Raw genomic sequence first — 14,648 nt, 5'->3', positions numbered from 1 at the left:
CAGTACTTTGGCCACCTCATGTGAACGAAGAGTTGACTCATTGGAAAAGACCCTGATGCTGGGAATGATTGGGGGCAGGAGGAGAAGGGGACGACAGAGGATGAGATGGCTGGATGGCATCACTGACTCAATGGACATGGGTTTGGGTGGACTCCGGGAGTTGGTGATGGACAGGGAGGCCTGGCGTGCCGCGATTCACGGGGTCGCAAAGAGTCGGACACGACTGAGTGACTGAACTAACTAACCAACCCTAAGACATTCCTAAGCTTACTTTTTAATTATATTAACTTTTAAAACTGATTTTTTAAGATATACTAGATAGATAGTTTTTATTTTTTATATACAGTACATGGGGTCCTCATGGCTACTATACTGGAGTGGTTTGCCATTCCACTGGATCACATTTTGTCAGAACTCTCCACTATGACCCGTCTGTCTTGGGTGGCCCTACATGGCATGGTTCATAGCTTCACTGAGTTTACTCACACCCCTTCACCACAATGCAGGGCACATCATGCAAAATGTTGGGCTGGATGAATTACAAGCTGAAATCAAGATTGTTGGGAGAAATATCAACAACCTTAGATAATGCAGATGATACCACTCTAATGGCAGAAAGTGAAGAGGAACTAAAGAACCTCTTAATTAGGGTAAAGGAGGAGAGTGAAAAAAAAAAAAAAGCTTAAAATTCAATATTAAAAAAACACTAAGATCATGGTATCCAGTCCCATGACTTCATGGCAAATAGAAGGGGGAAGGTGAGCATGGTGACAGATTTCCTTATCTTGGCTCTTAAAATCACTGCAGATGGTGACTGCAGTCATGAAATTAGAAGACAATTGCTCCTTGGAAGAAAAGCTATGACAAACCTAGACAGTGTTAAAAAGCAAAGACATCACTTTGCCGACAAAGGTCTGTATAATCAAGGCTATGGTCTTCCCAGTAGTCATATACAGATGTGAGAACTGGACAATAGAGAAGGCAGAGTGCTGAAGAATTGATGCTTTTGTACTGTGGTGCTGGAGAAGACTCCTAAGAGTCCCTTGGAAAGCAAAGAAATCAAACCAGTCCATCTTAAAGGAGATTGTTATGCCCGATGTCCGAATCCCCGAGCGGGAAGAGAGAAGGCCTCCAAGACAATACAACTCGCAGGAAGGGAAGTTTATTACTGACTCGAGCCAGGACTCTCCGCCCGCAACCAACGCAGGGGTGCGAGTCGGAGAGCCCCGAGCCCAAGCTCTTACACAAATTTATAGGGTGAGAAGCAGATTGGTTACACGTTTGCAAAGCAATTTCATTGGTCAACACTTTTGCGCGCGCGGGACTTTCCTTGGGGGTTTCCGCCCCGTTCCTAATTTCCTAATTGGCAAACATCGGTGAAAGCTAATTGGTCCTAATTGGCAAACAGTGGTCATTGTTAAGCGAAAGCTACCTGATAGTAGGAAGGCCTACTCCTAATCTAAGTTGCGTTACTTCTGCTCGCCTCACATTCCCCCCTGTCTGTTGTTCAAGTAGAGGAATCTTTCTCTTTTCCATCTTGGGCCGCTGACACTATAAGTGGACCCAGGAGGGTGGAAATTAAGGTAGTTGAAAACAAGACTCAAACCATCTCTGCTGGGCTTCCCGTTCTCTCTTTCTAATCAAGACCACCTCAGACAAGGAAGTCAAACTTCTCTAAGTGACTGATTGATTCTCTTACCACTCTTGTATGGTCTGCATAGAAACCTTGCACACCCTACCCTGTTGGAGAAAAATCAAGTCATCTACAGCAGCTCGTAGGGAGGAAAGCCCTTGGCCTTGCAGAGATAGTAAAGCTTGGTTCACCCATATCTGAGGTACTTGGCCCTGCGGGTTGCACCACACTCGGGTCTATCAAATCTGTTTCCTATGTCCCATTCCCGGGGCCCATCACAAGAGGTTACACAGCTTCAGCTCCTGCAATAATCAGCAGGAGAATTAGGAGACCTCCCGGCAGATGAGTCAAAGGATTTGACGGGGTGAGGTCTTGCCTTCCATTCTGCTCCTGTTCTTCCGGTGTGGCTTGCCACACGTGATTGCAGTGAACCCAGGGTCCAATCCCGTCGACCTTTACAGCAGTAGGAGTGGTAAGGAAAACAACATAAGGGCCTTTCCATCTAGGTTCTAATACACACAGGAGGGGTCTTCCATACAGAATCTCAAAAGGGCAGCTTATAAGGGGTGTTACGTGCCTGAAAGAGTACGAAGGGAAGGAGGGTCACCCAGTCCCCGCCAGTCTCTATTGCCAACTTCGTTCTGATTCATTCTCTCAACCTGTCCTGAGCTCTGGGGATTATAACTTCCATTTCATCCCCAGAGCTTGGGCCAGCCCTTGTACAATCTGGCTCACAAAGGCAGGTCCATTATCAGAGCCCATAGTCACTGGCAGCCCATACCTAGGCACTATCTCCTCTAAGCTCTCCCTTCCACTCACCCCGAGAAGGTATCTACCAGAACCAACATATAGTGATACCTGTACTTGCCTGGCCTTACCTCAGTGAAATCTCCCAGTGTTGCCCTGGCTCTTCCCCTCGGTACCTCGTTCACGCTTTGCAAGCCTGGATTATCTCTAGTTCAGTTGTGTTTTCCTCAAACACTGATCAACACGCAGATTCAGTCCATATTTGCTTTCATTTATCTACTGAGTGTACTCAAGCTTCTTCTTCAGACTCTGGCATCTCAGGGGGAGGAGGGCGAGGGAGCCTGAAGTAGACCTTCACAGAATCATAGATAAACCACTGTAGTGCAGTCAGAGTGCTGATCATGATGATACCCTTCCATACACCTCTAAATCCAAGTCTCTTGGGGATCTGAGAGGCACTGCTACCCTTCTCCTTATTCAACACAGACACCACGGAATCGGCAACAGTACGTTCAAAGCAGGCAAACTTCATGGTATCTGTCTCATCCAAAGAGGAGCAACCCCCTTGTAGAACGTCTTTAAGCCTTCTTCCTTATACATTTTGGGAGCTGCATCCCTCAGAGTGTTACCATAACCTGGTTGGGTTTGAACTTGAACTTTAGCAGCTTCCATAGCTTCACTCAGAGCCTCATTAGGGAGTTCTTGAACCCCTGTGGGAGGCGGGTCCAAGTTAATTGTCAGCAAAGAATTCAGCACTGGCAGAGGCAGCCAGATACAGTGATGTGCGCCACAGATAGGCATTCTCTCCAAGCATGTAAAAGCCAAACTTGCAAAGCCCCTGCAGGGAGTAGCCAATGAGGGTCGGGGCCCATCTTTTGGCCAAACCACGGAAACCATCCTCTTTGAGTGTAACTGAAAATCCATTAAGAATGCCCTTGTACTTCTGTGGGTCCACCTGCATACGGCATTTCACCAAATCCAGAGGAACAACAGCAGTGTGTGTCAGACCACAACTTAAGACCCCACCAAAGCCACACAATGCATAAAACTTCACGGAGCCATATTTGGCAGCTCTAGCTTTCCTTTGCCCATCTCTTACATAGCTGCTCCCGTCGGTGAACCATACTAGCTCACTGTTGTCTAGGGGTACATCAGTTAAGTCTTTTCATGCCACCAGGGCCTCAGCCAGTATCTCGCTGCAATCATGGAGCTACAAAGAGCTGGAATGGCTTATTTGGGTTAGGCAGGGCAAGGGCTGGGGCTTCTAGTAGGGCCCGCCTGAGTGTCTGGAAAGCCTGTTTCATTGGCTCAGTCCAAGTCCAGTTTGGGGTCTCTTTACTTCCCTCATAAAAGGGCCAAGCCTTCTCAGCAAACCCCATGATCCACAGTCTGCAATATCCAACAGTCCCCAGAAACACTCTCACCTGGCGGGGGGTCTTGGGCCTTCATGGCCTGGGTTAGCCACCTTTGCCCCTGCCTGATCTTATACCCCAAACAGGTGACCTCTTGCCAGGCTATTAATCGTGTAGCAGAAGGACCTCTGGGTGGCAAGTCCGATATTCGTAGAGGTCCTCACTCAGCGCCTCTTGAACCTCTGTGGGATTACCGGTTGGCCTTCCCCCTTGGTCCACTCAAAGGCAAATATCTCCTGGCTCTGGGCCGCCAGGGGTAGGCTGAAAAAGGCATCTTTCAAGTCCAACACAGTGTATACGGGTTAGAGACAGTGGGGTGTATGTCACTCACTCATTTGTTGACTTCTCACAGCTAATCTGTCCCCCGTGGCTTCTTCACCAGCAGTAAGGGGGTGTTCCAAGGGGATTGACACTGCTTGAGAATTCCGGCATCCATGAGACGTCGAATGTGGGGAGTGATCCTCCACCTAGCTTCCTGGCTCATGGGGTACTATCTCACCCTCACAGGAGTTGCCTAGGCCTTTAGCTTGATGACGACCGAATGTCTGTTTGGCCAGTCCCATCCCTGCCGTTTCAGCCCAGGCCAAGGGGTATTTATTCATCTCTTAAGGCTAGGGATCCAAGTCCATCCATGGCTGTCATTCTCCCAGCTCTGTAGGCTTAACTGAATAAAACCCAATGGCCTCTCCTTTCTTCCACAAAATCTTAGCATAATCAGTACTGCTATGACACAGGAATGAGATCTCATTTCTCTCCATTTCCTGCTTTAACCACTCTCTCCCCAAGAGTTCTCACCTGCTTAAGCCTCTCTCTAGAAGAGACAGATGTTTTCAATAGCCCACCACTGATCAGCAAGGTAAAGTGCCATAGCTGTGAGTGATCTCCACCATAGAGAGGTACAAAGCCTACATTTGACAGGCTAATACGAAGACATTCCAGATTTTCAGGGTCCCCGTACCTCAGATCTAACATGTAATCTTCAGCAGAATTTTCCAGTTCCTCATGACTGCAATTATCCAACATATCCACAGGGAATGCCATCGGCCACAAGTCTCTTCCAAGTAGAGGGGCTGGGCATTCTGGTATCACCAAAAACGAATGGGACACCTGGTGGGTCCCCAGATCTACTTTTCATTCTGTGGTTACCCAGGACTTGGGGAGGGGTGCCGAGTCTTGACTCCCCTAGTCACTGTCTTCCCCCGCATATAGAACTCGAGTTCCAGGGGAAATTCTCTCTCTCTGGGTCGTACCTCTCCTTAGGTCCCTCTTAGGGCACTCGTTTTCCCAGTGTCCCTGTCTTTAGGGCCTGCCTTTTTGATTTCTGTTTTTCTCTCGTCCAAGGGTCTTGAGGTTCCCTCAATTCTGTTCTGGCTTTTATCCCCACATAAAGAATCTGGGCTAGCTCCCTCTGGTTTTTCCCATTTTCCCTCGTTCTATCCTTCCTGATCTTCTCAGCTAATTCCCTTTCCTCCCGTCGAATTCATTCTTCCCTTTCTTCTGGGGTCTCCTTATTATTAAATATCTTTTCAGCTGCTTTCAATAAATCCTGCATCGTCTGTTCTCCCAATCCCCCTATCTTTTGTAATTTCTTCCTAATATCTGGGGCTGCCTGATTTACAAATGCTAACAGGACTGCAGCGCGTGACTCCTCAGCCTGGGGGTCCATAGGTGTATATTGCCTGAAAGCTTCCATTAGCCTCTCTAGGAAGGCTGCCGGGCTCTCAGTGGGCTCTTGCCTTACTAAATCGGCTTTCTTGCTGTGGCCCGCAGGCCAGCCATCAGAGTCTGGCGGTACACTCGGAGATGCTCCCTACCTTCCACTCATTCAAAATCCCAGTTAGGCCGCAACAGAGGAAACCTCTTGTCCACGAGATGAGGCTGGGCGGTTGGCCTCCCGTCGGCCCCTGGGACCCGTTTCTGCGCTTCTGCCAGAATTTGCTCCTGCAACAGCTGCTGACAATCATAGTGAAAGGAGAGTTTCACCTGGTTGGGCTCTGGTTACTGAGGCTCACTTATTGTAGGGCCTTCAGAGTCCGCCAGAGTGTAGCCCTGGCCGGGACTCATCAATTGCCCCACAACCATTCACCTGTTCACTGAAACTCCTGCCTGAAAAGAGTCTAATTAAAAACCAGAGACAATGCCGGCACACACACAAACATGGACAAACACGGAGAGCCGAAGACAAACACACAGACAGACAAACGTCGGCCGACAACACAGCGCTGGGTTTTTGGGCCCCCTGACCAGCCCAGACTCAGGATCAGGAGAGGAACTCTCCTTCCCACAGAGCCGGCTGCCTTCCAGTGCGCTTGCTGGCCTCGGCCTTATGCCAGCTAGAGAAAGCTTTCTCCTGTGCCAGATACCTCCCTGCTTTACAGCAGGGCCCCGGAATTACTCTGGACTTCCTGTCCTGCCTGAGACAATGCCGACACACACACAAACACGGAGAGCCAAAGACAAACACACGGACAGCTGACAACACAGCGCTGGGTTTTCGGGCCCCCTGAGTTTTCCTGAGCACCGGTGCTATTATCTATCCTTCCCCTCTGTCCTGGAAGTGTTCTCTTCCCCCGGTAAAGGGATCCCGGACGAGCCCCCAAATGTTATGCCCGATGTCCGAACACCCGAGGGGGAAGAGAGAAGGCCTCCAAGACAATGCAACTCGCAGGAAGGGAAGTTTATTACTGACTCGAGCCAGGACTCTCCGCCCGCAACCAACGCAGTGGTGCGAGTCGGAGAGCCCCGAGCCCAAGCTCTTACACAAATTTATAGGGTGAGAAGCAGATTGGTTACACGTTTGCAAAGCAATTTCATTGGTCAATACTTTTGCGCGCGCGGGACTTTCCTTGGGGGTTTCCGCCCCGTTCCTAATTTCCTAATTGGCAAACATCGGTGAAAGCTAATTGGTCCTAATTGGCAAACAGTGGTCATTGTTAAGCAAAAGCTACCTGATAGTAGGAAGGCCTACTCCTAATCTAAGTTGCATTACTTCTGCTGGCCTCACAGAGATCAACCCTGAATACTCTTTGGAAGGACTGATGCTGAAGCTGAAGCTCAAATACTCTGGCCACCTGATGAGAAGAGCCGGCTCATTGGAAAAGACCCTGATGCTGGGAAAGATTGAAGGCAAGAGAAGGGGACAACAGAGGATGAGATGGTTGGATGGAATCACTGCTTGAATGGACATGAACTTGGGCAAACTCTGGGAGATGGTGAGGGACAGGAAAGCCTGGCGTGCTGCAGTCCATGGTGTCACGAAGAATCAGACACAACTTGGTGAGTGAATAACAACAACAGATAGACAGTTACGTTGTTTGTGAAAAAAAGTCAGTTCTACTAATTCCTTTTGAATCCGCATGGGTTAATTTTTTCCCCCTTAATGCTCTGGAAAGGGCCGTCATGCAATACTGAATAGAAGTGGTGACAAAGGTGACTAAATTGCCTTAGTCCTGACCTTAAAGGGAAAATAATTACCTATCATTGTTCAGTAGAGTGTTAGCTGTAGGTGTTTCCAAAATTTCCTTCTATTTATGATTAGCTACATTGCACTGATGTTGAATTTTGTGGGAAGAAAAAAATGTCATCTGTGCCTTTTCATTCTATTGTGTGTTTTGTTTTGTTTTGTTTTCTTTTTAGTCTCTCAATAGGGTGAACTACATTCCCTGAGTTTTGACTGTTAAAACAAACTTGCGTAACTTGGGAAGACTCTAGTTAGTCATAGCAAATTTTCCCTTTTATGTACTGCTTATTCACTTTGCTTATATTTTGGTGAGGACTTTTCTATTTATGTTCATGAGAGATATTGTTTTCTATAGTTTTATAGTGATGTTTCAATTTGCTTTTGGTGTTAGGATAATGCTATTCTCACAAAGCAGTAGTTAAGTGTTCTTTCCTCTTCCTTTTCTGGAACGGGTTGTGTAGAAGGGTTTTTATGTTTTTTTTTTTTTCACTGTTTGGTAGAGTTTACTAGGGACTGGAATGGGGTTTTTCTTTTTTATAGTATTTTTACCATGAATTCAATTTTCTCCAATTTTAATAGACAGTGGGATATCAAAGTCATACATTGAGCAAATTTTAGTAATTTATGTTTTTCAAAGAGTTCGTCCACTTGCTTTCAAATTGATTAGCATTCACAGTGTCCCTTGTTAATCTTTTATATATAAAGCATCTGCAGTGTTGTCCCGTCTGTTCCCCAGTGGGTAATCTGTGCTTTTTGGTTGCTTTTCCTTACCCATGTGGCTAGAGGTTTATTACTTTATTGTTCATTTCAAACAGTCAAATTTTTTATTTTAACTTTCTCTTTTGTTTTATTTCTACTTCACTGATTTCTGCTATTTTAATTTTTTCTTTCTCTGATTAGTGTGTGTTTAATTTCTCTTACTTTTTAAGTTTCTCATGGTTGGAGAATTTTTTTTGACCACATTTATTTGTCATTAAGCTCTTTTAGATTTTGCTGCACATATTCTGAAGCTTTATTGTTTCATGAACACTTATCTAGGATGGATATTCTACATGAAATGATTTTATTTGTCATTATGAAATATCTCACTTTTTACCTGATAGTGTTCTCTTTTCTGAGGTCTATTTTTATATTAAAATTGTTGATTCAGATTGCTTTTGATTAGTGTTTGCATGGTATAATTTTTACTTTTTTATTTTAAAAAAAAGACATAAAATTTTCCTTTTTGCAGAGCATTTTAAAAATTGAGTTATAATAATTTAAATTCACCCATTTAAGTATACATTTCTATGAACTTTGACAAGTACATACTGACATGTAACCACTATCAATATCAGATGTAGAACATTTCCATCAACATTTGTAGGAACATTTCCAAAATTCCTTCATGGTCCTTTGTAGTCAACACCTTCTTGTATCCCTAGCCCCTGGTCAAAATTTATCAGTCTCTATTTGGCAATTTGCCTACTGCAGGTGTCATATTAGAAGAATTATAGAAAACTGAGCCTTAATCTGACTTCTTTCATCTAGAGCGGAGCATCTAAAATTCTCCCATGTTGTTTGTGCCCTGGGTGCTTCGTGCTGAATTCCCGTGCATGCTTTAGACCTCCTCCACCAGTCTCTGTGCTGCTTCCCAGGCTGGCAACTCCCAGTTCTGTTAGATTTCCCTCTTGGGCAACCTGCCACCACCCTCTTCACAGTTGTTTCACTATACTTGACGCACTATAGAAAAAGCTGTTTACTTATCTGCTTGTCCTCCTCATTAGGCTGTGTTCTTTGAGTGTAGCTCTGCTATTTGTTAGTCTTTGAAACCAAAAGGCATGATTAGTGCCTGGTTGTATTAGTTAAGGTAATGCTGGGTACTATTACAAATAAACCACAAAATGCCAGCACTTTAAAACAATGAAATTTTATTTTTAACTGAATTAACAGATAACTAAGTGGGTCCCTGGCCATCAGGAAAAGGGTGTCTTTAACATGCAGTTCAGTCACTCAATTGTGTTTGACTTTTTGCCACCCCATGGACTGAAGCATGCCAGGCCTCCCTGTCCATCCCCAACTCTCAGAGCTTACTCAAACTCATGTCCCTTGAGTCAGTGATGCCATCCAACCATCTCATCCTCTGTCGTCCCCTTCTCATTCTGCCTTCACTCTTTCCCAGTATCAGGGTCTTTTCCAGTGAGTCTGTTCTTCGCATTGGGTGGCCAAACTATTGGAGTTTCAGCTTCAGCATCAGTCCTTCCAATGAATATTCAGGGATGATTTCCTTTAGGATTGACTAGTTTGATCTCCTTGCAGTCCAAAGGACTCTGAAGAGTCTTCTCCAACACCACAGTTCAAAAGCATCAGTTCTTCGGTGCTCAATCTTCTTTATCCAACTATCATGTCCATACATGACTACTGGAAAAACCATAGGACTAGATGGACTTTTGTTGACAAAGTAATGCCTTTGCCTTTTAATATGCTGTCTAGGTTGGTCATAGCTTTTCTTCCAAGGAGCAAGCGTCTTTTAATTTCATGGCTGCAGTCACCATCTGCAGTGATTTTGGAGCCCCCAAAAATAGTCTCATTGTTTCCCTGTCTATTTTCCAGGAAGTGATGGGACCGGATGCCATGATCTTAGTTTTCTGAATGTTGAGTTTTAAGCCAACTTTTTCACTCTCCTCTTTTACTTTCATCAAGAGTCTCTTTAGATCTTCTTTGCTTTCTGCCATAAGGGTGGTGTCACCTGTGTGTCTGAGGTTGTTGATATTTCTCCCGCAATCTTGATTCCAGCTTGTACTTAGTCCAGCCCGGCATGTCCCATGATGTGCTCTAACATTTAACATGCAGTTAATCATGTGAATAATCAGCTCAAAGACTGCCCGATGGGCACTCTGTCACCTCATCTTTTTTAACACTTGGCTTCCAACTTTGCTCATAGTGTTGACGTTCGCCCATTAGAAGAAAAAAGAACATGGAGCCCCACAGGTGGGAGGTTCTCCTGGGGAGCACCTGAGAGTAGTGAAGGCTATTCTTTCCATATTTGCTTCCATATTTGGCCATAGCTCACAAGGCCAGACCAAGGGCATCCAAGGCATATATCCTTCCTATTCTCAGAGTGTCCATGTTGGGCAGCTTCTGCCACAGCACAACCACGGAAGAAAGAGTGCAAGTTGAGGTCTACAACTGTCTCTGCACTGGAAGCCCACTGCATTCTAGCTCAGTTACTGTCTGTGTCCCCAAGGCTGTGTGCCTGTTTCTGGTTCTTTCTATGGCTATAGGAGGTAAGTGCCGACTACCCCAGCTCTTCCTGCTGGAGGTCACTCACACTGGCTGGGGCCTGCCAACATGGGGAATGGATACTCTCAGAGTCCTGAGGGGGGTTGGAGCACACATCCTGAAACATCTGGCTTTATCCACAACCTCTCTAATCCCCTCCCCTAGCTTCTGGCATTTCAACTCGAACTGAGGGAGAAACAGGAGCCGAGATGCTGGCTGACTTCATGCTCCTCCTCCTCCTCCATCCCGGCCATAGGCCCTGCTCACGTTCTCTCATGCAGAGAGGCATTTCTCTGCCATCTCCTCCCCAAAGCATTTGCGTACCTCCCTTACCTGATTCCATGAAAACAGAATGACATCTGGAGGGCAGTCTTTGCAGAAGAGAAGAGGTTTTAAAAAGACCATCAGTTTAATAGTTTCAAAATATTAATGTGCAAGATATGTGACAGTGCTAAGTAAATTATAAAGCTTGCAAAAAATATAAGGTGGTGTAATATTATTAACAATTCTTTGGAGAAATGAAAGTGGAGAGAAAACACTGAAAGTGGATATGCCTCTTGCCTGAGTCAGCTCTGGGCTCAGTCAGGATCCCGGGTGATTCTGGGAGAGCCCCAGCCCACTGCCCAGTGCCCTGCAAAGTGCTGAGGGCGTCCACACGCCGTCTGGAGGCAGAGGCCTGCGAGCCCGTGTGGCGGTTGTCAGCATCACGGGAGCAGTGAGCTGTCTCTCTCCATTGCAAACTTGTTTACAGACTTCTCATGCCCCAGGCCTAGGGCCTGCCAGGGATAGTGCTGAATGTTTATGCTTTGAGATGTCCAAACTCAAGAGTCGGAATGAGTCTCCTTCTCCCTGTTTATCACTCAGACAAAGCAGTTCTCCCATGTCTGCCAAGTCTAAATGCAGGTCTGTTCCCAGCATCTCACGTCTCATTACTGAATCACCAAAGCCAAAAAGCCATAGCCAAAAAAGTGCCTAAGCAAATGGAGATTTTGGCCAAAACATCCTCCAGAACCAAAACTCAAGTTTATGGAGAAATAGATTTATTTCTAAAATTAGCATCTTTCCAAATGAGATCACATTCTGCAAAGCATTTATGGTCACAGTCCAAGAGAAGAGGACCAGGATGAACTTGTGGGCTCACTGAGAGGTGGTCAGCTCTTCTCAAAAGCCAGCTAATGGTCCCCAGGGTCAAGGGGATCTGGAGAGACTTTCCTCATGTAATAACTTCTAAAAAAAGAAGACTCTGAAAGGTCTCAAAGCACATTCTTAATTAGCACGCAAGTCTGGCAGCCACCTGACTGTTTAGTCATCCTTTGATTAATGAGCTCAAATATCTACCAAGTTTGAGAACATGCCAGGCAGGAGGAATGCAAAGATGAGCAAAGCGGCCCCCCTTTGGAATGTCCAGGTCTGAGGCTAAACAGAGTGATGCTCGGACGCTGTGCTGCCTGGGACAGGGCGCCAGCTCTTTCCGGGACTAGCTTCCAGGCTGTTACGTAACACTCAAGACTGAAATCCTCCTTAGGCTCAAACTCCGCAGAAACAGAGCATTTCGTGCTCCCCGCTCCGCCCAGTAGAAGTCACGGCAGTAAACAAAGTCCAGCTGACATCCTGCAGTTTGTCTATTTGGTGCTTTGTCTGGGTGGACATTCCCCTATTTGGGGGCACAGACAAATTTTGGAAACATTCTGGCTGGTCGAGTCAAATCCAGAGGCTGGATCTAAAGGTGGTGTGGAGCAGCCCCACCGACTTTGGGTCGGGCCGTTACCGCCCTGGAGTCGAGGCCACAGCCCCGGTCCTGGGCCCAGCCGAAGACCACGAGGGCTGCTGCTGTCTCCACGGAACCCCTAAAGCCATTGGTGGCGGCCGGTACCCTCTCACCACCCCTCCACGTGGTTCTCAGGCTCAGAGCCTGCTTCCCCAGCCAGGAAGCCCTCCCCTGGGAAGATTTTTCTTCGTCTACAGTCCTGAGGGCGTGGTCACTCTGCCGGCTCTGGTCTGCAGGCTGAGGCCTCAGATTCTCGTCTGGCCCTCCTTAGCGGCGCCCGCTCCACACCCCCGAGCCCACACGGAGAAGGGGGAGGTCGTGCACCACCCGCCGTGCCATTTGTGTCCCGGCCTCTGGGGTGTTCACGGCTGTTTTTAAAACTGGGACCACTTCCACAGGCAGTAAGGGTGGGGACCCTCTGCGATGGGGAGTGGTAATCACTGTCTTCCAAAAGCCTGAGAAGCTGACCCCACCCCTGCCTTCATCCCTCTGACTAGCCCATTATAAGAACTTCAGAAGGAGCCTGAGTAACCCAGAAAACTTTGCAAGCCGCCCATCACTAAGTTTTGTGACTCCTCACCTGTCTTCTGTGCCTTCTGTCCTCTGATTCCTTGCCCAAGTCTTACTGGTCATACAAGATAGATTTTACACCTAAACATAAAACCATAAGCTCTAAATCTTCTAGAAGAAAACAGAAAATATATCTTTCTGAACTTGAGGTAGGCGAAAATGTCTCTAGACATGAAACAAAAACAAAGCAACAATAAAAAAAAAAATCTATCAACCACAAAATGAAATGTGATAAGCTCAAGTTCATCAAAGTCAACAACTTCTGTTCATAAAAATGCACTTTAAGAGAATGAAAAGATAAAACAGACTGGAAGAAAATATTTACAATGCATATAGCTAACAAAGTACTCTAAAATATATAAGAAACTGTAATCAATCTGTAACAAAAAGACAAACAATCGGACTAAAATGAGTAAAAATTTGAGCAGACATTTCACAACATAAGATATATGAATGGCCAGTAAGCACGTAATAACTTGCTTGTCACCATTAGTCATTGAAGACAATCAAAAATCACAATGCAGTATCACTTCACACCCATAACAATAGGCAATAATCTAAAAATCAAGCATGGCCTTGCATTGAGAAGTGAGGCTTCTAGAACTTTCATACATTGCTCATGAAGTACAAGATTCTGAAGTCAGTTTTAGAAGAAGGGCAGCAGTTTCTTATAAAATTAAAAACATAACTTATCCAATGATTTAGGTACTCCCCTCCTGATATTGAAGAAAGAGAACTCAAAACCTATATCCACAACAAGACTTGTTTGAATCTCATATCATTTATTCATAGTATAATGTTCCATGGTATGTATGTCCTACATGTTGTCTATCTGTCATCAATTGATGGGCACATGAATTGCTTCCACATTTTGGCTACTGTGAATAATGTTGCTTGTGAACATAGGTGTTCAAATAGCTGTTCTGGTCTCTGTTTTCATTTCTTTGGGCTATAACCCCAGGATGGAAATTGCTGGATCATATATGATCAATTGCTTTGATCATATCATAGATCAATAATTCTATGTTGAATTATTTGAGGAATTGTCATATCATTTTCCCTGGGGGTTTCCCAGGTGGTAAAGAATCCATCTGCCAGTGCAGGAGATGCAAAGGACGTGGGTTTGATCCCCAGGTCGGAAAGATCCCCTGGAGTAGGAAATGTCAACCCACTCCAATAGTCTTGCCTGGATAATCCCGTGGACAGAGGAGCCTGGTGGGCTGCAGTCCATGGGGTTGCAGAGTTAGACACGACTGAGCACACGTGCATGCATATCATTTTCCACAGCAGCTGCACCATTTTGCATTCCCACAGTAATGCCCCAGACTTTGGATTTCTCCTCATCCTTCCCAACACTTGCATTTTCTGGTTTTTGATAATACCTAGCCAAATGGTGTAACGTGTTGTCTCATTGAGGTTTTGACTTGCATTTCCCCAGAGACAAGTGATGTTGAACATCTTTTTACATACTTAATGGCCATTGATATACCTTCTTTGGAGAAATTTTTATTCAAATCCTTTGCCTGTTTTTAAACATTTTGTTGTACAAGTTCTTTATATATTTTGGATATCAATTCCTTTTTAGAAAAATAATTTGCAAATATTTTCTCCCTTGCTATGGGTTGCCTTTTTACTCTGCTGATCATATCCTTTGCTGTATATAAGTTTTTAATTTTGATGGAGTCCACCTTGTCTATTTTTCTCAGGTTGCCTGTGCCTTTGCTGTCCAAAGAATCATTGTCAAATCAAATGTCATGAATCTTTCTCCCTATGTTTTCCTCTGAAAGTCTTACAGTT

At 45.5% G+C, this 14,648-nt stretch overlaps 1 pseudogene; it reads right to left on the bottom strand.

The window, feature by feature from the left end:
- Positions 1–2,656: 2,656 nt before the first annotated feature.
- On the bottom strand, positions 2,657–14,113 carry LOC122673943 (annotated as a pseudogene).
- Between the last annotated feature and the right edge of the window lie 535 nt (positions 14,114–14,648).

This window comes from Cervus elaphus, chromosome 18 (genome assembly GCF_910594005.1).
Source record: "Cervus elaphus chromosome 18, mCerEla1.1, whole genome shotgun sequence".
Taxonomy (NCBI): domain Eukaryota; kingdom Metazoa; phylum Chordata; class Mammalia; order Artiodactyla; family Cervidae; genus Cervus; species Cervus elaphus.
Note: the sequence above shows the minus strand (reverse complement) of the source record. Positions and strands in the feature narration are given on the sequence as shown.